General features: G+C 38.1%; 1 non-coding gene across 1 annotated transcript; it reads left to right on the forward strand.

Annotated features, from left to right (window-relative positions):
* Positions 1-209: 209 nt before the first annotated feature.
* LOC112711489 (small nucleolar RNA R71) lies at positions 210-317 on the forward strand. Its single transcript, XR_003157506.1, has one exon. It is a non-coding gene; the product is annotated as a small nucleolar RNA R71 (small nucleolar RNA).
* The last annotated feature ends 24,455 nt before the right edge of the window (positions 318-24,772 follow it).

The raw sequence follows: 24,772 nt of genomic DNA on the forward strand, positions 1-24,772 counted from the left end.
AGAACTCCTCTCTTCTGACTAGTCCCATTGTTCACAGGATTCCTTTCAGAAGTGTACATGAATTGGTTATTTGCAACCATTTCAATCAGCTCTTGAGCTTCTGTAGGCGTCTTCTTCAAGTGAAGAGATCCTCCAGCAGAGCTATCCAAAGACATCTTGGATAGTTCAGAGAGACCATCATAGAAAATACCTATGATGCTCCATTCAGAAAGCATATCAAAAGGACACTTTCTGATTAATTGTTTGTATCTTTCCTAAGCTTCATAGAGGGATTCTCCTTCCTTCTGTCTGAAGGTTTGGACTTCCACTCTAAGCTTACTCAATTTTTGAGGTGGAAAGAACTTTGCCAAGAAGGCATTGACTAGCTTTTCCCAAGAGTCCAGGCTTTCTTTAGGTTGAGAGTCCAACCATGTTCTAGCTCTGTCTCTTACAGCAAAAGGGAATAGCATAAGTCTGTAGACCTCAGGGTCAACCCCATTAGTCTTGACAGTGTCACAGATTTGCAAGAATTCAGCTAAAAACTGATGAGGATCTTCCAATGGAAGTCCATGGAACTTGCAATTCTGTTGCATTAGAGAAACTAATTAAGGCTTAAGCTCAAAGTTGTTTGCTCCAATGGCAGGGATAGAGATGCTTCTCCCATAGAAGTCGGGAGTAGGTGCAGTAAAGTCACCCAGCACCTTCCTTGCATTGTTGGCATTGTTGTTGTTTTCGGCTGCCATAGGTTCTTCTTCTTTGAAGAATTCGGTCAGGTCCTCTAAAGAGAGTGGTGCTTTGGGTTCTCTTAGCTTTCTCTTCAAGGTCCTTTCAGGTTCAGGGTCAGCCTCAACAAGAATGTTTTTGTCTTTGCTCCTGCTCATAAGAAAGAGAAAGGAACAAGAAAATGTGGAATCCTCTATGTCACAGTATAGAGATTCCTTTAGGTGTCAGAGGAAAAGAAAATTAGAAGACAGAAGCAGAAAATTCGAACTTATCAAAGAGGATGGAGTTCGAATTTTGCATTAAGGGATAGCGTTAGTCCATAAGTAGAAGGATATAAGAAGAAGGGAAGTAATTTTCGAAAATTAAGTAAAATATTTTGAAAACATTTTGAAAAAAAACTTAATTGATTTTCGAAAATCAAGGGTGGAAAAGAAGTCAAGTGATTTTTTTGAAAAAGATTTTGAAATTAGAAATCAAAAAGATTTGATTGAAAACTGTTTTGAAAAAGATGTGGTTAAGAAGATATGATTGGTTTTTTAAAAAAATTGTGATTGAGAAGATATGATTTGAAAAACATTTTTAAAAAGATTTGATTTTGAAAATTAAAAACTTGACTAACAAGAAAAGATATGACTCAAACATTAAACCTTTCTCAACAGAAAAGGCAACATACTTGAAATGTTGAATCAAATCATTAATTGGTAGTAAGTATCTTTGAAAATGGAAAGAAATTGATTTTGAAAAAGATTTGATTGAAAAATTGATTTGAAAAAGATTTGATTGTGAAAAACTTTGAAAACTTGAAAAAAAAATCTGATTTTGAAAACAAAATCTTCCCCCTTGTGCCATCCTGGCGTTAAACGCCCAGAATGGTGCACATTCTGGCGTTTAACGCCCAAAACTATACCTCTTTGGGCGTTAAACGCCCAACCAGGTACCCTGGCTGGCGTTTAAACGCCAGTCTGTCCTTCTTCACTGGGCGTTTTGAACGCCCAGCTTTTCTGTGCAATTCCTCTGCTGAATGTTCTGAATCTTCAATTCTTATGTATTATTGACTTGAAAAGACACAAAGTAAAAATATTTTTGGATTTTTAATAATTAGGACAAATCAAAATGCAATAAGAATCAAATAACAATGCATGCAAGACACCAAACTTAGTAGTTTGTATACTACTGACACTAACAAAATGAGAATGCATATGAGACATACAAAACACTCAAGTCAATTGAATTCAAAGATCAGAGCACGAAAATCATCAAGAATTACTTGAAGATCCTTAAGACACATGAATGAATGCATGCAATTGACACCAAACTTAAGATGAGACACTAGACTCAAACAAGAACTTTTTGGATTTTATGATTTTGAAATTTTTTTGTGTTTTTCGAAAATTAAGTGGAAAAAGGTATCAAAATTCTTAATGAGAATTCCAGGAATCATGCAATGTTAGTCTAAAGCTTCAGTCTAAAGGAATTAGACATGGTCAGCCAAGCTTCAGCAGAACATTGCATTCAAGAGCTAAATTGATGAAGATCAATCAGCTTTGGTGATGATAAGAACATCACCATGAAACACTAGAATTCATCTTCAAGAATTTCGAAAAAAATAAATACCTAATCTAAGCAACAAGATGAACCGTCAGTTGTCCAAACTGAACAATCCCCGGCAACGGCGCCAAAAACTTGGTGCGTGAAATTGTGAACAATACTTTTCACAACTCTCATAATCCCCGGTCATGAACCCCAAAAACTTGGTGTTCAATACCATGGCATAAACACAACTTCGCACAACTAACCAGCAAGTGCACTGGGTCGTCCAAGTAATAAACCTTACGCGAGTAAGGGTCGATCCCACGGAGATTGTTAGTAAGAAGCAAGCTATGGTCATCTTGTAAATCTTAGTCAGGCAAACTCAAATGGATATGGTGATGAACGCATAAAAACATAAAAGATAAAGATAGAGATACTTATGTAATTCATTGGTAGGAACTTCAGATAAGCGCATGAAGATGCCTTCCCTTCCGTCTCTCTGCTTTCCTACTGTCTTCATCCAATCCTTCTTACTCCTTTCCATGGCAAGCTTATGTAGGGTTTCACCGTTGTCAGTGGCTACCTCCCATCCTCTCAGTGAAAATGTTCCTATGCTCTGTCACAGCATGGCTAATCATCTGTCGGTTCTTGGTCAGGCCGGAATAGAATCCAGCGATTCTTTTGCGTCTGTCACTAACGCCCCGCCTGCTAGGAGTTTGAAGCACGTCACAGTCATTCAATCATTGAATCCTACTCAGAATACCACAGACAAGGTTAGACCTTCCGGATTCTCTTGAATGCCGCCATCAGTTCTAGCCTATACCACGAAGACTCTGATCTCACGGAATGGTTGGCTCGGTTGTCAGGCGAGCACTCGGTTGTCAGGCGATCAACCATGCATCGTGCAATCAGGAATCCAAGAGATATTCACCCAATCGAAGGTAGAACGGAGGTGGTTGTCAGTCACACGTTCATAGGTGAGAATGATGATGAGTGTCACGGATCATCACATTCATCAAGTTGAAGAACAAGTGATATCTTAGAACAAGAACAAGCGGAATTGAATGGAAGAACAATAGTAATTGCATTAATACTCGAGGTACAGCAGAGCTCCACACCTTAATCTATGGTGTGTAGAAACTCCACCGTTGAAAATACATAAGAACAAGAGTGATCATTGGCTTCGGTCCCAGAGAGGGAACCAGAAGAACCAATATGATCTCAGATCCAAAGATACCAAGATGAAAATACAATAGTATAATATCCTACTTATAGAAAACTAGTAGCCTAGGGTGTACAGAGATGAGTAAATGACATAAAAATCCACTTCCGGGCCCACTTGGTGTGTGCTTGGGCTGAGCAATGAAGCATTTTTGTGTAGAGACTCTTCTTGGAGTTAAACGCCAGCTTTTATGCCAGTTTGGGCGTTTAACTCCCATTTTGGTGCCAGTTCCGGCGTTTAACGCTGGAATTCCTGAGGGTGACTTTGAACGCCGGTTTGGGCCATCAAATCTTGGGCAAAGTAGGGACTATTATATATTGCTGGAAAGCCCAGGATGTCTACTTTCCAACGCCGTTGAGAGCGCGCCAATTGGGCTTCTGTAGCTCCAGAAAATCCGCTTCGAGTGCAGGGAGGTCAGAATCCAACAGCATCTGCAGTCCTTTTTGGTCTCTGAATCAGATTTTTGCTCAGGTCCCTCAATTTCAGCCAGAAAATACCTGAAATCACAGAAAAACACACAAACTCATAGTAAAGTCCAGAAAAGTGAATTTTAACTAAAAACTAATAAAAATATACTAAAAACTAACTAGATCATACCAAAAACATACTAAAAACAATGCCAAAAAGCGTACAAATTATCCGCTCATCATAACCCAACTAAGAAAGGGATACCTTACAGGTACAAGATACAAGACACTTAACCATCCTAAAGAAATCTGAAAATAACTCTAGGCTTTTCTCTCAAGTGTTTCACTCAGCCTTTTTCCACTCATGGCTTTTTCTTGAGCTTTCTCACAATGCCTTTTCTCACAAGAAATTACAGAAAGATAAACTTAGAAAAGTACATTATAATCAGTAAAACATAAAGGAGATTGACTTCATCATCAGCCTCTGTGCTATTCGAAAAACCAGATTAGCAAGCCTCTGATTCAGTTCTTCATACTGGCGGAATGCACCTTTGATTAGGTTACACTGTCCAGTTAGTTGAACTTCTTCAAAGAGCTCTTCTCAGAACAAAACCTCAATTCACTGGTTTTCTCTCCTTGATTTCTGATGAACAGCAAACCTCTTTTATCTCCTTGCATGTTGATGGGTTCATCTTCCTAGGTCAACTCCTTGAGCACTGAGCTTTACCAACCCACAAGCTCACTTTTTCTTCTCAAACATCAAAGTAGGACCTTTGCTTCTGACTTTTCCAACTTGACCGAAAGCCATGAAGGAGTAACCTAAATTGTCTTCCAATGGTCAACCAAATCTGAACCATAGAGATGCAACTTGGTCCCCAAGAATCTCTTGTGACCGTGGATTTGTAGCAGTGAAGAACAGAGATCAACTTTTCTTTTGAATGCCATTTTTGGATAGAGCAGAGAGTTGGGAATAATGGATGAAGATCTGATGCATGCAAGATGAGATGGATTACCTTTCTTAAGCTTGATTTGGTTTGGAATTTCTGTTTTTAGCTTCTGTGCTTCAAGCTTCAACTCTCTCTTTCTTGCCTCTTTGGTTTCTAGCTTAGTGAAGAAGCTCTCTCTCTTTCTTACTTTTTCTGAAGTTGATTTGACTTGGTCAAAAAGTAGAGGAACGTTGCACTTCAAGAGGGAAAAGACTTCAATCTTACAAAAGAAGCTTTGTGAGATGGATACGGGTTTGGATTGAATTTCTATTAAGCAACCCGGTTGGCCCATCAGATCCTTTGGCTTTGTTTCTTTTGGGCTGAGTTTGTTTATTTACCCATCAGCCTTGCTAAATTATTATTATACCATTTGGGCTGCTTAAAATGAATTTGGCCTGCAACATGAAATAAATAATTAGCAACATATACTTATTAACATTTAACACTAATTATTTATTTTGCCCAAAAATAATGTTTGTCATCATTAATTAATTTAGTTAATTTCTTAACTCAACAATCTCCTCCTTGATGACAAACATGATTTAAGCAATAATCAAAAGGAATTGAGTTTGAGTAAGGTTTGGAAACTCCCTTTGATATTTGTCATTTGCTTTTATGTTGCTCCCCCTTTCCTTTTCAATATTAGCTCCCCTTGGATTTATGATTTCCTCTTTGTCCCTGTTTCACATTGTACTTAAAGAAAGCACAATAAAGAGCTATGCACACTATATCTTGTATAAGGAATATCAAATGAGCAACATCACATAATCAGCCCAATCATCAAGCTAATATCATCAGCATCAGTATTCAGCATGTAGAATCAAATTTTAGTGCAGCAATTACTTATCCCATCAAAAGAAATACTGATAGCTGCATCAATGCCAAAAAATTGCTTATCCTACTATTACTCCCCCTTTTGTCATCAAGGGTGGACGACTAGCAAGATCAACAAATACAGTAAAACAAATCCTGCAAGAAAGGTTAGATCACAGTTCAAAGTCCTAACTAAACCATCAACAGTGCAGCAGTATTTAGAGTTATTACAGTCATCCAAAAGTAAAACAGTTCAACAGTAGTAAAATAAATAGAATTCATGTGACAAAAAGAGCAGCAGCAACAGTTTTCATGAGACAAAATCTAGGCATCAGAACCACTCCCCTCCGAAGTAGCTTCCTCTTCAACATCAGTGGCAACGTCTTCATTATTTTGAAGGTTATCAATGAAGGTCATGAGCACAGCCACCCTATCCCTCGATTTCTTCAGAAAGTTCTCATGCTTGCTAGCTAGTTTCCTTTGTTCCTTGCTCATGGCAATCAAGTGATTTGATTGGGAGATAAACTCTTGAGCAACATCCTTAACCACATTTAGCAGAGTAGATTTCTTTCTAGTGGAGATGGATATTCCCTCAGTGGAAGGAGCATGAGAATCCTCGGGGACAAAATCATCATCTTCATCATCTAGGACAACTCTTTCAAATCTAGTGGGTCCTTTGTTTTGTTTCACTGAACCACCTCCCTTTAGATATGAGTGTCTATTTTCATATTTCTCATTGGTCAAGTCAACACCAAAATACTCAAAAATACAAGTTAGAAACATGCCATAAGGAAGAGCTTTGTCCTTTTCACTTCTAACAGAATCAAACATGTATCTAACCATCAAATATGCAAATGAAATTTCAGTTTTGGTGAGAATGGCATATAAAACAAGAGTGTCAGTGTATGAAACCCTTTAATATGAACCACTTTGGGGAAATATAATGTGGTTGACCATTCGATGCAACTGAGCATGTTCATATCCTAGGGCTTTGTGTGTGGGTGTAATGCCATCTATTAAGGAGACATGTTCACAAATACTAGCCAAGACATCATTGTAAGAAATACCAACTCCTTCATCCTACTTAACTGACGTGTAGGCACAAGGCCCAACATCAGTATACTTCAAAGCATCACTGATGGTCTCATTGTTTAAAACTATATCTCGGCCCTTGACATACGAATGAGCAGTACCTTCATGATAAGTCATGTTTGCATAAAACTCTTTGACCAACAAAGGATAGACAGGTTTTTTTATGTCAAAAAGGTGATTCCAGTCCAAAAAAAATTAAGTTGTCAACAAAAGGAAAACCTTTTCTTTTCAAAGATGGCAAATCAGCGAGAAATGAAGGACACAGGGTATGATACTGGATAACCCCTTCATAAAAATCATTGTTCATGGTAGATTTGAATCTATAAGGGTTATAGTTCGAATGAGAGGTCAAAAAGTGAGCTTTGTGATCAAACGGCCCAATGTCAGGTTCACTAACTGATTTGAGAGGAACGCGAGTTTTACCTCTCTGTGATCGCACAGGAACTGACCTTGCCCTGGGTTGTGGTGGTTCGGGAACAGGTTCCTCCGTCGCTGGACGCTTCCCTTTGGATGAGGATGGCTTTGCAAAACCAGGTTTTGAGGAGCCAGGCTTGGAAGATGTGGCTTTTGGCGGTGGCGTCGGCTTGGCTGAGACAGGGATCCTTGGCGTGGTCTTGGTTCGAGCCATGGGACTAGAGCGAGGAGGAGAGGTAGGAGGAGAGGGTGAAGGCGTGAAGGTTCGGTCTTGGGAGCGAGTTGCAGGTTTGGTGGGTAGCTTGTAAATCTTTTCACGAGGAGCCCTTTTTGCAATGGTTTTCTTCCTCATTTGGTTAGATTCAATCTTTTGAGGGAAGAGAAGCAGTAAAGTGAGTGGGAAGAAGCTGAAGAGTGTGTGGAGAAGTTATGGAGGGAAGAGAGGGAGTGTTGGTAACCGTACCCAAAAAGTGGATTTCTAAAACCATGCAACTGCATCACCATTTGAAAAGACTTGAAAAGACATGACCTCATAAAAGAAAGATTTTATTGGATTTTGAATTAAAAACATGAAATTAATTTTAAATTTTGAAAGACAACAAAAATTAAACTGAACCAAAGTAAAAAAAAAATTAAGTTGGATTAAAAAAAATTTTCAGGCCACAAAAAAAACTTTTAAAGAAAACTTAAGCACACAAGTCATAAACAAAATAAGCAAGCAAGAATGTAACATTCATATTGGGCCCAGATGTGGTTTGAATTAATGAAATACATAGGACAACTCAAATCTGAATTGAGGTTGGCCCAGATTGATTTTTCACTAGCAATAAGCCCAGAACACGCTGACTTGAAGGAAGCGTTCATCACCTGCCCAGAATTGTCTCATACCTGTTCATGAGACAAAAAGCTCCAGCAAGTGCATCAGCATTTTTCAAATAAAGAATCATAACTCAGAATTCCTAGACAAGTCCTAAGCATGCAGAATCTATCCCCAGCTAATGGTTTTGTAAAAAAATCTGCTAATTGCTCCTCTGATTTAACAAATTGAATGCAAATGTCTCCCTTTTGGACATGTTCTCTTATTGAGTGAAATTTCACTTCAATATGCTTAGTCCTAGAGTGCAAAACTGGATTTTAGAAATATTAATGGCACTCATATTATCACACATCAGGGGTATATTTTCAGCCTTTAATTTGTAATCAGCGAGCTGTGTTTTTAACCATAAAAGCTGAGAACAACAAGAAGAAGCAGCTATATACTCAGCCTCTGCAGTGGATAAGGCCACTGTTGGTTGCTTCTTACTTGACCAAACATTTAAGGACTTTCCAAGGAAGCAACATAAACCAGAAGTGCTCCTTCTATCAACTCTATCACCAGCAAAATCTGCATCACAATAACCAACTACAGAAAAATCATCAATCTTAGGATACCAAAGACCAAAATTGGATGTGCCATGGAACATATCTAATGATCCTTTTAACTGCCGAAAGATGTGACTCTTTTGGTTTGGATTGGAACCTAGAACACAATCCAACACTTTGCACTATATCGGGTCTAGAGGAAGTTAAGTACATAAGAGAACCAATCATTCCTCTATACCTAGTCTCATCAACATCTTTCTCAGTTTCTCCCTTATCTAATTTTGAATTAGGGTGTATAGGAGTTCCCATGGGTTTGGCATTTTCAAGGCCAAATTTCTTAACTAATTCCTTGGCATACTTTTCTTGATGAATGAAAATACCATTTTCAGTTTGTTTAATTTGCAGCCCAAGGAAGAAATTAAGTTCACCCATCATACTCATGTCAAATTCACTTGTCATGAGTTTTCCAAATTCAGAACAAAGAGATTCATTTGCAGACCTAAAAATAATGTCATCAACATATATTTGGACTAGAATAAAAGAATCATTAGAGTTCTTGATGAATAGAGTTGTGTCAGTGGTGCCTCTTTGAAAACCATTTTTCAAAAAAAAAAGAGCTAAGTCTCTCATACCAAGCTCTAGGAGCTTGTTTTAAACCATAGAGAGCTTTAGATAGTTTAAAAACATGATTAAAATGCTCTTTATTTTCAAAGCCAGGAGGCTGCTCCACATACACTTCTCTATCTATCACTCCATTCAAGAATGCACATTTCACATCTATTTGGTATAATTTAAAACCACAGTATGCAGCATAAGCTAAGAGAAGTCTTATGGCTTCCATTCGAGCAACGGGGGCAAAGGATTCATCAAAGTCTATTCCTTCTTCTTGGTCATATCCTTGTGCCACTAGCCTTGCCTTGTTTCTTGCAATGCTACCATCTTCTCCCAACTTGTTCCGAAATATCCTCTTGGTGCCGGTCACTTTCTTTCCACGTGGCCTTGGAACCAAAGTCCATACTTGGTTCTTTTCAAACTCAAGAAGCTCATCCTCCATAGCTTTAACCCAAGAAGGGTCACTAAGTGCTTCCTTGACGTTTTGAGGCTCTATTTGTGATAGAAGGGCAATGTTGGATCCTTCATTTGCCTTTCTAGTGGAAGACCTTGTTTGCACTCCATGAGAGACGTCCCCAATGACAAATTCCTCAGGATAATTCTTCAAGAATCTCCACTCACGAGGTCTGGTGGACTTGGAGGCAGATTCAGTCACCAAGGGATTCTGGGTGCTGCTTGCTGCAGGGTTTCCTTCAGATTCATGAGACAAAATGGAATTGTCTCTTGAATTTTCAGCATTTGCATTTTCTGGTTCAGCTTGTCCAGAATTTTCTTTTCCATGATTTTGGGCAGTTTCATCCTCCTTTTGAGCTTGATTTCCTACATCACAATCTTCCAAAATGCTTTGCACCAAGTTAGTATCACAAAATGTAACATGTATGGACTCTTCAATAATTCTAGCATCTTGATGATAAACCCTATATGCTTTACTAGTTGTGGAATATCCTACAAACAAACACTCATAAGCCTTTGGTTCAAAATTTTCCAAATTTTCTTTGTTATTTAAAACAAAACATTTGCATCCAAATATGTGCAAGTAATCTAAGTTTGGTGGGTAGCCTTTCCAAAGTTCATAAGGGGTTTTCTTCAAAAATTTCCTTATGATTGTTCTATTTAAAATGTGGCAAGCTGTGTTAACCGCTTCAGCCCAAAGGAATTTTGGAACATTACTCTCACAAAGCATAGCTCTTGTCATCTCTTGTATACTTCTATTTCTTCTTTACACAACACCATTTTGTTGTGGTGTTCTTGGACAAGAGAAGTTGTGAGATATTCCAAATTCCTCACAAAAGGTTTCAAACAAATTATTTTCAAATTCAGTTCCATGATCACTTCTTATAGAAGAGATTTTCAAATCCTTTTCATTTTAAATTTTCTTGCAAAAAGGTTCAAAGGCCGAAAAGGCTTCATTTTTGTGTGCAAGAAATAAAACCCAACCAAACCTAGTATAGTCATCCACAATTACTAAACCATAATGTTTACCACCTAGGCTTTGAGTTCTTGTTGGACCAAATAAATCAATGTGTAGCAACTCAAGTGGTCTTTTAGTAGAAATGTCTTCCTTAGGTTTAAAAGAACTTTTTGTTTGTTTTCTCATTTGGCAATCATCACAAGTGATGTCTTTGTCAAACTTTATCAAAGGAAGACCTCTTACTAATTCTTTCTTGACAAGTTTGTTTATTTGAAACATACTTGCATGGCCTAATCTCTTGTGCCACAACCACTTTTCAGATTCTTTAGAGTGAAGACAAGCTACATTTTGATCCTTTAGTTCATCAAGAGTAAGTCCATACATATTATTGAAACGCTTGGCAACAAACATCACTTCATTTGTCTTTTCATTAACAACACAGCATTCAAGCCTTTTGAAAACAACTAAATATCCTAAATCACACAGCTGACTTATACTCAAAAGATTGTTCTTTAAACCACAAACCAAAAGCACATCATCAATGAAAGTAGATTGCTTATTACCTACTTTTCCAACAGCAATGATCTTACCTTTACCATCATCTCCAAAGGTCACAAAACCTCCATCATACTTATTTAGTTTGATGAAATAGGTTGACCTTCCAGTCATGTGCCTTGAACATCCACTATCCATGTACCACATGTCCCTTTTGTTCTTGGATGCTAGGCAAATCTGCATGATGAGTTTCAGGTAGCCTTAGGTATCCAAATTAATTTGGATCCTTTGAAGTTAATCCATCTTGGTTGCCCAAGTGCATTGAAATCACAAACAACATTGTAGACTTTGTTTCCTACAACTCTCTTTTCAATGAAGCATTGTGCATATGAGTGACCAAATTTCTTGCAATTAACACAATGATTTTCTGGTGTGTGTTGCTGAAACTGAGATGAGTTATATTGCTTGAAATGATTAAATTTTTGAAATTTTCTGGTTTTTGGAGGAGATACATTTCTTTTGACAAACTGATTTTTATTAAAGTTATTTCTCTTTGCAAAAGCATCTTCACCAGAATTTTTTTGAATATTTTTACCTTTCAAAAATGAGATTTTGTTGTAAAAAATTGATTTCTTGAAAGCAGCCTCATTTTTCGAAATGTAGCCCAAACTTGGCCGGTTTGAACTCGGACCAGTTCTTGGTGAAGGCTCAGCTTCATTTGTGTATTCTTCATCAGCTTTTTCTTCACAAGTTGAAACATATCCGATACCTGATTTGTTTGGTATGGATTTGGTATTTGATGAAGAGGCCACAAATTTCATAGAGGAAGTGTTGGAAACTGCATCTTCCTTGGCTATGTCCAAAGCACATTCAGTTTCCTTTACTTTTTCTTTTAAAAAATCATTTTCAGCTCTTAACACATCTATTTCAGATTTACATTCATTGTATTTGTCAAGCAGTTTTGATGTATTTAAAGTGAGATCATCAATAATAGCATGCAAGTCCTCAATAGTCAAATCATAATAGTTTACCTCATCAAGATTGTTGTTTCCAGCCATGAAGCAGTCTTTGTCATCTCCTTCAGATTCTTCTTCTTCATTTGAGTCATTTTCAAGATCTTCCCAAGCTGCCATGAGTACTCTTTTCCTTTCCTTCTTTCCTTTGTCCTCCTTTTTGAGCTTTGGGCAGTTTGACTTGAAGTGTCCAGCCTCCTTGCAATGATGACACGTCACCTTGCTCAAGTCTATCTTTTGCTCCTTTGAACTTGAACCCTTGTATTTGCCTTTGCTTTTCATCATCCTTCTAAATCTCCTAGCAAAAAACAAAAGCTCGTCATCTGAAATACCATCACTAGACTCACTCTCTTTTGATTCTATTTGTGACTTGAGGGCTATTCCCTTTTTTTTTTGAGTCTGTGTTTGTGTGTGTGGCTTCATAGGCAAGGAGTTTTTCTCTCAGCTCATCATAGGTTATGGGACTTATGTTGTTACTCTCGGTTAGGACAGTGGCAGTGTTTTTCCACTTTTTTGTGAGGCTTCTAAGGAGTTTTCTCACCAAGGTTTGTTCTGCATAGTTTGTATCCATAGCATCAAGGTTGTTGATTATGATTGAGAATCTCTCAAACGCTTCATCAATGCTTTCTCCATCCTTCATGCTAAACATCTCGTACTCTTTTCGCAGCATATCAATCCTCGTTTCTTTGACTTGTTTAGTGCCTTCATGTGTAACCTGGAGTTTTTCCCAGATTTCTTTGGCTGTCTTGCATCTAGACACCTTCTGGTACTCTTCAAAGCTGATAGCACAGTGAAGAAGGTTGATTACTTTAGCATTCAACTCTATCTTCTTCTTGTCATCTTCATTCCATTCAGCTTCTTCTTTCAGAGTCACCACTCCATCAGCACTTGTTTTTGTTGGGATCTTAGGACCACTCACAATGATCTTCCATAAGTTGTAGTCAATGGATTGGATGAAGATCCTTATCCTTTCTTTCCAGTAGGAATAGTTCTTTCCGTTGAAAAAAGGTGGCCGGTTGTTTGACTGGCCTTCAGTGAGGGTGTAGGTGGTGAACGAAATTGTGATTGCCCTCTTTGTATTTGCATGAGATTTATTTAATGGCTCTTTGGCATATGTGATCACAACTACGTTCAACTTAACCAGCAAGTGTACTGGGTCATCCAAGTAATACCTTACGTGAGTAAGGGTCGATCCCACAGAGATTGTTGGTATGAAGCAAGCTATGGTTACCTTGTAAATCTCAGTTAGGCAGATTAAATTGGTTTATGGTTTTCGAAAATTAATAAATAAATGGAAAATAAAAAGGATAGAAATACTTATGTAAATCAATAGTGGGAATTTCAGATAAGCGTATGGAGATGCTGTGCTCCTCTTGAATCTCTACTTTCTTATTACATTCATCCAATCCTTCCTACTCCTTTCCATGGCAAGCTGTATGTAGGGCATCACCGTTGTCAATGGCTACATCCCATCCTCTCAGTGAAAACGTTCCTATGCTCTGTCACAGCACGGCTAATCATCTGTCGGTTCTCAATCAGGTTGGAATAGAATCCCTTGATTCTTTTGCGTTTGTCATCACGCCCAGCCTTCAGGAGTTTGAAGCTCGTCACAGTCATTCAATCCCAGAATCCTACTCGGAATACCATAGACAAGGTTTAGACTTTCCGGATCCTCATGAATGCCGCCATCTATCTAGCTTATACCACGAAGATTCTGTTGGGGAATCTAAGAGATATGCGCCCGGCCTAGAGTAGAACGGAAGTGGTTGTCAATCACGTGCGTTCATAGGTGAGAATGATGATGAGTGTCATGGATCATCACATTCATCAAAGTTAAGTATAACGTATATCTTGGAATAAGGATAGAAGAGAATTGAATAGAAAGTAATAATAATTGTATTGAAACTTGAGGTACAGCAGAGCTCCACACCCTTAATCTATGGTGTGCAGAAACTCCACTGTTGAAAATACATAAGTAAAAGGTTCAGGCATGGCCGAATGGCCAGCCCTCTCCATGATCAAGTGACCGAATAGTCAAAAGATTAAACTGTCAAAAGATGTCTAATACAATAGTAACTTATCCTATTTATACTAGATTAGCTACTAGGGTTTACATGAGTAAGTATTTGATGCATAAATCCACTTCCGGGGCCCACGTGGTGTATGCTTGGGCTGAGCTTGATCTATCCACGAGCTGAGGCTTTTCTTGGAGTTGAACTCCAAGTTATAACGTGTTTTGGGCGTTCAACTCCGGATCATGACGTTTTTCTGGCGTTTAACTCTAGACAGCAGCATGTACTTGGCGTTCAACGCCAAGTTACGTCGTCAATTTTCGAATAAAGTATGGACTATTATATATTGCTGGAAAGCTCTGGATGTCTACTTTCAAACGCCGTTGAGAGCGCGCCAATTGGAGTTCTGTAGCTCTAGAAAAAATCCATTTCGAGTGTAGGGAGGTCAGATTCCAACAGCATCAGCAGTCCTTTTGTCAGCCTTTTTCAGAGTTTTGCTCAAATCCCTCAATTTCAGCCAGAAATTACCTGAAATCACAGAAAAACACACAAACTCATAGTAAAGTCCAGAAATGTGAATTTAACATAAAAACTAATGAAAACATCCCTAAAAGTAGCTTGAACTTACTAAAAACTACCTAAAAACAATGCCAAAAAGCGTATAAATTATCCGCTCATCACAACACCAAACTTAAATTGTTGCTTGTCCCCAAGCAACTGAAAATCAATTAGGATAAAAAGAAGAGAATATACTATAAATTCCAGAATATCAATGAATATTAATTATAATTAGATGAGCAGGACTTGTAGCTTTTTGCTTCTGAACAGTTTTGGCATCTCACTTTTTCCTTTGAAGTTTAGAATGATTGGCTTCTCTAGGAACTTAGAATTTCGGATAGTGTTATTGACTTTCCTAGTTAAGCATGTTGATTCTTGAACACAGCTACTTATGACTGGGTACATAAATGCCACAGACACATGACTGGGTGAACCTTTTCAGATTGTGGCTCAGCTTTGCTAGAGTCCCCAGTTAGAGGTGTCCAGAGCTCTTAAGCACACTCTTTTTGCTTTGGATCACGACTTTAACCACTCAGTCTCAAGCTTTTCACTTGGACCTTCATGACACAAGCACATGGTTAGGGACAGCTTGATTTAGCCGCTTAGGCCTGGATTTTATTTCCTTGGGCCCTCCTATCCATTGATGCTCAAAGCCTTGGATCCTTTTTACCCTTGCCTTTTGGTTTTAAGGGCTATTGGCTTTTTCTGCTTGCTTTTTCTTTTTCTTTCTATTTTGTTTTCGCCATTTTCTTTCTTTTTTTTCGCAAGCTTTCTTTTTCACTGCTTTTTCTTGCTTCAAGAATCAATTTCATGATTTTTCAGATCATCAATAACATTTCTCTTTGTTCATCATTCTTTCAAGAGCCAACAGTTTTAACATTCATAAACAACAAGATAAAAAATATGCACTGTTCAAGCATTCATTCAGAAAACAAAAAGTATTGTCACCACATCAATATAATTAAATTAAATTCATGGATAAATTCGAAATTCATGTACTTCTTGTTCTTTTGAATTAAAAATATTTTTCTTTTAAGAGAGGTGAAGGATTAATGGATTTTATTCATAGCTTTAAGACATGGTTACTACATACTAATGATCATGAAATAAAGACACAAATCATAGATAAACACAACATTAAAAACCGAAAAACAGAAAGAAATAAGAACAAGGAATGAATCCACCTTTAGTGGCGTCTTCTTCTTGAAGGACCAACAATGTCCTTAAGCTCTTCTATGTCCCTTCCTTGCCTTTGTTGCTCCTCCCTCATTGCCCTTTGATCTTCTCTTATTTCTTGGAGAATGATGGAGTGCTCATGATGTTCCACCCTTAATTGTTCCACATTGTGGCTCAAATTTTCTAAGGAAGTGTTGATTTGCTCCCAATAGTTGTTGGGAGGGAAGTGCATCCCTTGAGGCATCTCAGGGAGTTGTTGATAATGAGCTTCCTCATGCATCTTTTGAGAACTGTGAAGGATCTCTCTTGCTTGCTCCATCCTCTTCTTGGTGATGGGCTTATCCTCCTCAATGGAGATGTCTCCTTCTATGATAACTCCAGCTGAGTAACATAGATGGCAAATAAGGTGAGGAAAAGCTAGCCGTGCCATTGTGGAGGACTTGTCGGCTATTTTGTAGAGTTCATTGGAGATGACCTCATGAACTTCTACTTCCTCTCCAATCATGATGCTATGAATCATGATGGCCCGATCCACAGTAACTTCAGATCGGTTGCTAGTAGGAATGATGGAGCGTTGAATGAACTCCAACCATCCTCTAGCCACAGGCTTGAGGTCCAGTCTTCTTAGTTGAACTTGCTTGCCTTTGGAGTCTATTCTCCATTGGGCTCCTTCCACACATATGTCCATTAGGACTTGGTCCAACCTTTGATTAAAGTTGACCCTTCTAGTATAGGGGCGTTCATCTCCTTGCATCATGGGCAAGTGAAACGCCAACCTCACATTTTCCGGACTAAAATCTAAGTATTTCCCCCGAACCATTGTGAGATAATTCTTTGGATTCGGGTTCATACTTTGATCATGGTTCCTAGTGATCCATGCATTGGCATAGAACTCTTGAACCATTAAGATTCCGACTTGTTGCATGGGGTTGGTTAAGACTTCCCAACCTCTTCTTCGGATCTCATGTCGGATCTCCGGATACTCATTCTTCTTGAGCTTGAAAGGGACCTCAGGGATCACCTTCTTCTTTGCCACAACATCATAGAAGTGGTCTTGATGGCTTTTGGAGATGAATCTTTCCATCTCCCATGACTCGGAAGTGGAAGCTTTTGTCTTCCCTTTTCCTTTTCCGGCCTTAGGTGCCATTGATGGTAGTGGAAAACAAAAAAGATTGTGCTTTGACCACACACCAAACTTAAAATATTGCTCGTCCTCGAGCAATAGAAGAAAGAAGAGAAGAAGAAGAAGAAGAAGAAGAAGAAGAAGAAGAAGAAGAAGAAGAAGAAGAAGAAGAAGAAGAAGAAGAAGAAGAAGAAGAAGAAGAAGATAATATGGTAGAGGGGAAGAGATGTAGGTTTGGCCTAGGTGAAGAAGAAGGAGTTGTGTTGTGTGAAAATGAAGTAGAATGGAAGGGTATATATAGGGAGAGGGGGTAGTGTATGTTCGGCCATTTAGGGTGGGAATGGGTGGGAAAATTGGTTTTGAATTTTGAAGGTAGGTGGGGTTTATGGGGAAGAGTGGATGGATGTGGGTGGTGAAGGGGGTGATTGGGAAGAGGAATTGACGTGATTGGTGAAGAGTGTTGGGAAGTGTGACATGGGGAATACAAATCACAAAAATAGGATTAGGAGGTAAGGAGGGAATATAGTAGGTGGGGATCCTATGGGGTCCACAGATCCTGAAGTGTCAAGGAATTCCATCCCTGCACCAAATAGGCATGTAAAATGCCTTTGCACACAATTCTGGCGTTTAAACGCCCATTGGTGCACGTTTTGGGCGTTCAACGCCCATGTAAAGCATGTTTCTGGCGTTGAACGCCAGGTTCATGCTTGTTACTGGCGTTCAGCGCCAGCTTTTCTTCTCTAGGCACATTCCTGGCGTTCAGCGCCAGAATGTTGCTTGTTTCTGGCGTTCAGCGCCAGAATGATGCTCTATTCTGGCGTTGAACGCCGGCCAGATGCATCTTACTGGCGTTGAACGCCAGCCTGTGCGTCCTCCAGGGTGTGAATTTTTTTTTCTGCTGTTTTTGATTCTGTTTTTAATTTTTATGATTTTTTCGTGACTCCTCATGATCATGTACCTAATAAAACATAAAATAACAATAAAATAAAAATAAGATAAAATTGGGTTGCCTCCCAACAAGCGCTTCTTTAATGTCAATAGCTTGACAGTGGCTCTCATGGAGCCACAAAGGTGATCAGGTCAATGTTGTATAGTCCTAACACCAAACGTAGAGTTTGGATATGGGATCTTAACACCAAACTTAGAGTTTGGTTGTGGCCTCACAACACCAAACTTAGAGTTTGACTGTGGGGGCTCTCCTTGACTCTGAACTGAGAGAAGCTCTTTATGCTTACTCTCTTTTGTCACAGAGGGATGGCCTTGTGCCTTAAACACAAGGTAGTCCCCATTCAATTGAAGGACTAATTCACCTCTGTTGACATCTATCATAGCTTCTGCTGTGGCTAGCAAAGGTCTTCCAAGGATGATGCATTCATCCTCTTCCTTCCTAGTGTCTAAGATTATGAAATCAGCAGGGATGTAAAGGTCTTCAACCTTTACTAAAGCGTCCTCCACTAGTCCATAAGCTTGTCTCAATGATTTGTCTGCCAATTGCAATGAGAACAAGGCAGGTTGTACCTCAATGATCCCCAGCTTCTCCATTACAGAGAGTGGCATAAGATTTATCCCTGACCCTAGATCACATAGAGCCTTATCAAAGGTCATGGTGCCTATGGTACAAGGTATTAAGAACTTGCCAGGATCTTGTTTCTTTTGAGGTAGAGTTTTCTGAATCCAGGTATCTAATTCATTAATGAGCAAGGGAGGTTCACTTTCCCAAGTCTCATTACCAAACAACTTGGCATTCAGCTTCATGATAGCTCCTAAGTATTGAGCAACTTGCTCTCCAGTCACATCTTCATCCTCTTCAGAGGAAGAATAGCCTTCAGAGCTCATGAATGGCAGAAGGAGATTTAATGGAATCTCTATGATCTCTGTATGAGTCTCAGATTTCTTTGGATCCTTAATAGGAAACTCCTTCTTGCTTGAAGGACGTCCCAGGAGGTCTTCCTCACTAGGATTTTCGTCCTCCTCCTCCCTTGTGCATTCAGCCACATTGATCACATCAATGGCCTTGCACTCTCCTTTTGGATTCTCTTCTGTGTTGCTTGGGAGAATACTGGGAGGAGTTTCAATGACTTTCTTACTCAGCTGGCCCACTTGTGCCTCCAGATTTCTGATGGAGGATCTTGTTTCATTCATGAAACTGAAAGTGGCCTTTGACAGATCAGAGACTAGATTGGCTAAATTAGAAGTGTTTTGTTCAGGATTCTCTGTCTGTTGCTGAGAAGATGATGGATATGGCTTGCTATTGCTCAGCCTATTGCGTCCACCATTGTTAAAGCCTTGTTGAGGCTTTTGTTGATCCTTCCATGAGAAATTTGGATGATTTCTCCATGATGGATTATAGGTGTTTCCATAAGGTTCACCCATGTAATTAACCTCTGCCATGGCAGGGTTCTCAGGATCATAAGCTTCTTCAGAAGCTGCCTCTTTAGTACTGTTGGATGCATGTTGCCATCCATTCAGACTTTGAGAGATCATGTTGACCTGCTGAGTCAACACTTTGTTCTGAGCCAATATGGCATTCAGAGCATCAATTTCAAGAACTCCTTTCTTCTGAGGTATCCCATTATTCACGGAATTCCTCTCAGAGGTGTACATGAATTGGTTGTTTGCAACCATGTCAATGAGTTCTTGAGCCTCTTCAGGCGTTTTCTTTAGGTGAATAGATCCACCTGCAGAATGGTCCAATGACATTTTCAAAAATTCAGATAGACCATAATAGAATATATCTAATATGGTCCATTCTGAAAACATGTCAGATGGACATCTTTTGGTCAGCTGCTTGTATCTTTCCCAAGCTTCATAGAGGGATTCACCATCTTTTTGTTTGAAGGTTTGAACATCCACTCTTACCTTGCTCAGCTTTTGAGGAGGAAAGAATTTATCCAAGAAGGCAGTGACCAGCTTATCCCAGGAGTCCAGGCTATCTTTAGGTTGTGAATCCAACCATATTCTAGCTCTGTCTCTCACAGCAAAAGGGAAAAGTATGAGTCTGTAGACTTCAGGATCAACTCCATTCGTCTTTACAGTCTCACAGATCTGCAAGAACTCAGTTAAAAACTGGTAAGGATCTTCAGATGGAAGTCCATAAAACTTGCAGTTTTGTTGCATTAAGGCAACTAGCTGAGGTTTCAGCTCAAAGTTATTGGCTCCAATGGCAGGAATGGAGATGCTTCTTCCATCAAACTTGGACGTTGGCTTTGTGAAGTCACCAAGCATTCTCCTTGCATTATTATTATTTTTGGCTGCCATCTCCTTCTCTTGTTCGAAATTTTCTGAAAGGTTACTTCTGGATTGTTGTAATTTAGCTTCTCTTAATTTTCTCTTCAGAGTCCTTTCAGGTTCTGGATCAATTTCAACAAGAGTGCCTTTATTCTTGTTCCTGCTCATATGAAAGAGAAGAAAACAAGAAAAGAAGAGGAATCCTCTATGTCATAGTATAGAGATTCCTTTATGTTAGTAGAAAAAGAAGGGGATAGAAGAAAGAAAGTGAAGAATCCAAACACAAGGGATAGATTGAGTTCGGATTTTTAGATGAAGAGAGGTGAAGAGAAGTGTTAGTAAATAATTAATTAAATAGAATAAGAAAAGAGGTAGAGAATTTCGAAAATAGTTTTGAAAAAGGTGTTAGTAATTTTCGAAAACTAGAGATAAGATAAGATTAAAATTAAAATTTAAAACAAAAAGAATTTTTGAAAAAGAGATGAGATATTTTCGAAAATTAGAGAAGGAAAAATAGTTAGGTGATTTTGAAAAAGATAAGAAACAAACAAAAAGTTAGTTAGTTGATTGAAAAAGATATTAAAATCAAATTTTGAAAAGATAAAATTTTTTAAAAAGATAAGATAAAAGATAAAATAGATAAGATATTTGTTGAAAAAGATTTTAATTTTAAAATTAAAATTAATTACTTAACTAACAAGTAACTACAAGATATGATTCTAGAACTTAAAGATTGAACCTTTCTTAACAAGAAAGTAACAAACTTCAAATTTTTGAACTAATCACATTAATTGTTAGCTAATTTTCGAAAATATGATATAAAGATAAGAAAAAGATTTTGAAAATTATTTTGAAAAAGATTTTTAGAATTTTAGAAAAAGAGGAAAAAAATGGAAAAGATATGATTTTTGAAAAATATTTTGAAAAGATAAGATTTTTAAAATTGAAAATTTGACTTGACTTGTAAGAAACAACTAATTTTAAAAATTTTTGACCAAGTCAACCCAAAATTTCGAAAATTTGGAGGGAAATAAGGAAAAGATATTTTTTTTATTTTTGAAATTTTTATTGATGAGAGAGAAAAACAACAAAAATACTCAATGCATGAAATTTTTAGATCAAAACAATGAATGCATGCAAGAATGCTATGAATGTCAAGATAAACACCAAGAACACTTTGAAGGTCATGATGAACATCAAGAACATAATTTTGAAAAATTTTTGATGCAAAGAAAACATGCAAGACACCAAACTTAGAAATCTTTAATGCATCGAAAATATGAATGCAAAAGTGCACATGAAAAACAACAAACAACACAAAACAAGAAATCATCAAGATCAAACAAGAAGACTTGTCAAGAACAACTTGAAGATCATGAAGAACACTATGAATGCATGAGATTTTCGAAAAATTGCAAGAAAAATTTTAAAAGCATGCAATTGACACCAAACTTAAAAATTAACACAAGACTCAAACAAGAAACATGAAATATTTTTTATTTTTATGATTTTCTAATTTTTTTGTATTTTTATTTTAATTTTTTCGAAAAACATGGTTAGAAAAACGAAAAAGAAAAGAAAAATTTTGAAAAAATTTTTGAAAAGAAAATTACCTAATCTGAGCAACAAGATGAACCGTCAGTTGTCCATACTCGAACAATCCCCGGCAACGGCGCCAAAAACTTGGTGGACGAAATTGTGATTGCCCTCTTTGTATTTGCATGAGATTTATTTAATGGCTCTTTGGCATATGTGATCACAACTACGTTCAACTTAACCAGCAAGTGTACTGGGTCATCCAAGTAATACCTTACGTGAGTAAGGGTCGATCCCACAGAGATTGTTGGTATGAAGCAAGCTATGGTTACCTTGTAAATATCAGTTAGGCAGATTAAATTGGTTTATGGTTTTCAAAAATTAATAAATAAATGGAAAATAAAAGGGATAGAAATACTTATGTAAATCAATAGTGGGAATTTCAGATAAGCGTATGGAGATGCTGTGCTCCTCTTGAATCTCTACTTTCTTATTACATTCATCCAATCCTTCCTACTCCTTTCCATGGCAGGCTGTATGTAGGGCATCACCGTTGTCAATGGCTACATCCCATCCTCTCAGTGAAAACGTTCCTATGCTCTGTCACAGCACGGCTAATCATCTGTCGGTTCTCAATCAGGTTGGAATAGAATCCCTTGATTCTTTTGCGTTTGTCATCACGCCCAGCCTTCAAGAGTTTGAAGCTCGTCACAGTCATTCAATCCCAGAATCCTACTCGGAATACCATAGACAAGGTTTAGACTTTCCGGATCCTCATGAATGCCGCCATCTATCTAGCTTATACCACGAAGATTCTGTTGGAAAATCTAAGAGATATGCGCCCGGCCTAGAGTAGAACGGAAGTGGTTGTCAATCACGTGCGTTCATAGGTGAGAATGATGACGAGTGTCACGGATCATCACATTCATCAAAGTTAAGTATAACGTATATCTTGGAATAAGGATAGAAGAGAATTGAATAGGAAGTAATAATAATTGTATTGAAACTTGAGGTACAGCAGAGCTCCACACCCTTAATCTATGGTGTGCAGAAACTCCACTGTTGAAAATACATAAGTAAAAGGTTCAGGCATGGCCGAATGGCCAGCCCTCTCCATGATCAAGTGACCGAATATTCAAAAGATTAAACTGTCAAAAGATGTATAATACAATAGTAACTTATCCTATTTATACTAGATTAGCTACTAGGGTTTACATGAGTAAGTATTTGATGCATAAATCCACTTTCGAGGCCCACTTGGTGTATGCTTGGGCTGAGCTTGATCTATCCACGAGCTGAGGCTTTTCTTGGAGTTGAACTCCAAGTTATAACGTGTTTTGGATGTTCAACTCCAGATCATGACGTTTTTCTGGCGTTTAACTCCAGACAGCAGCATGTACTTGGCGTTCAATGCCAAGTTACATCGTCAATTTCCGAATAAAGTATGGACTATTATATATTGATGGAAAGCTCTGGATGTCTAATTTCCAACGCCATTGAGAGCGCGCCAATTGGAGTTCTGTAGCTCCAGAATTCATTTCGAGTGCAGGGAGGTCAGATTCCAACAGCATCAGCAGTCCTTTTGTCAGCCTTTTTCAGAGTTTTGCTCAAATCCCTCAATTTCAGCCAGAAATTATCTGAAATCACAGAAAAATACACAAACTCATAGTAAAGTCCAGAAATGTGAATTTAACATAAAAACTAATGAAAACATCCCTAAAAGTAGCTTGAACTTACTAAAAACTACCTAAAAACAATGCCAAAAAGCGTATAAATTATCCGCTCATCAGTAGGCAATTGTGGTTGTGCTCAGATTGTTCGCCATTGGATCTTTGCTCCAAGCGGTTAAGCTTGATACTTGAGACCTTTGCTCTTGATACCAATTGAAGTTGTGGTAGGCTTAGAGAAGGGGGTTGAATCTATGCCTTCCTTTTTTTGGTTGCTGTTATTACCCTTTTAAAACAAATTTACAGTTTTGATTCTGTTTGAACTCAGCAGCGGAAATTTATGAGACAATTTATTTTTGTCTCATGAATATCAGAAAACAAAACACAGCAGAGAAGAGAGAAGCTAACACCAGCATGTATCTTGGTTCGGTTGCCTTGTGCTATGCAACCTACATCCAGTCTCCTCCACAACTATGGAAGAATTTCACTATAGTTAATAGTATTACATACACCAATAACATAGGATTGACCCAATCCTTTCACACTCAAGTTCTAACCTAACTTGACATTGGCTATGCTAATACCTAACTATACCTCTTAGTGCTAACCCAACTAAGAAAGGGATACCTTACAGGTACAAGATACAAGACACTTAACCATCCTAAAGAAATCTGAAAATAACTCTAGGCTTTTCTCTCAAGTGTTTCACTCAGTCTTTTTCCACTCATGGCTTTTTCCACTCATGACTTTTTCTTGAGCTTTCTCACAATGCCTTTTCTCACAAGAAATTACAGAAAGATAAACTTAGAAAAGTACATTACAATCAGTAAAACATGAAGGAGATTAACTTCATCAACAGCCTATGTGCTATTCGAAAAACCAGATTAGCAAGCCTCTGATTCAGTTCTTCATACTGGCGAAATGCACCTTTGATTAGGTTACACTGTCCAGTTAGTTGAACTTCTTCAAAGAGCTCTTCTCAGAACAAAATCTCAATTCACTGGTTTTCTCTCCTTGGTTTCTGAATGAACAGCAAACCTCTTTTATCTCCTTGCATGTTGATGGGTTCATCTTCCTAGGTCAACTCCTTGAGCACTGAGCTTTACCAACCCACAAGCTCACTTTTTCTTATCAAACATCAAAGTAGGACCTTTGCTTCTGACTTTTCCAACTTGACCGAAAGCCATGAAGGAGTAACCTAAATTATCTTCCAATGGTCAACCAAATCTGAACCATAGAGATACAACTTGGTCCCCAAGAATCTCTTGTGACCGTGGATTTGTAGCAGTGAAGAACAGAGATCAACTTTTCTTTTGAATGCCATTTTCGGATAGAGCAGAGAGTTGGGAAGAAGGGATGAAGATCTGATGCATGCAAGATGAGATGGATTACCTTTCTTAAGCTTGATTTGGT

The sequence above is a fragment of the Arachis hypogaea genome, chromosome 1, assembly GCF_003086295.3.
Source record: "Arachis hypogaea cultivar Tifrunner chromosome 1, arahy.Tifrunner.gnm2.J5K5, whole genome shotgun sequence".
NCBI classification, from domain to species: Eukaryota; Viridiplantae; Streptophyta; class Magnoliopsida; order Fabales; family Fabaceae; genus Arachis; species Arachis hypogaea.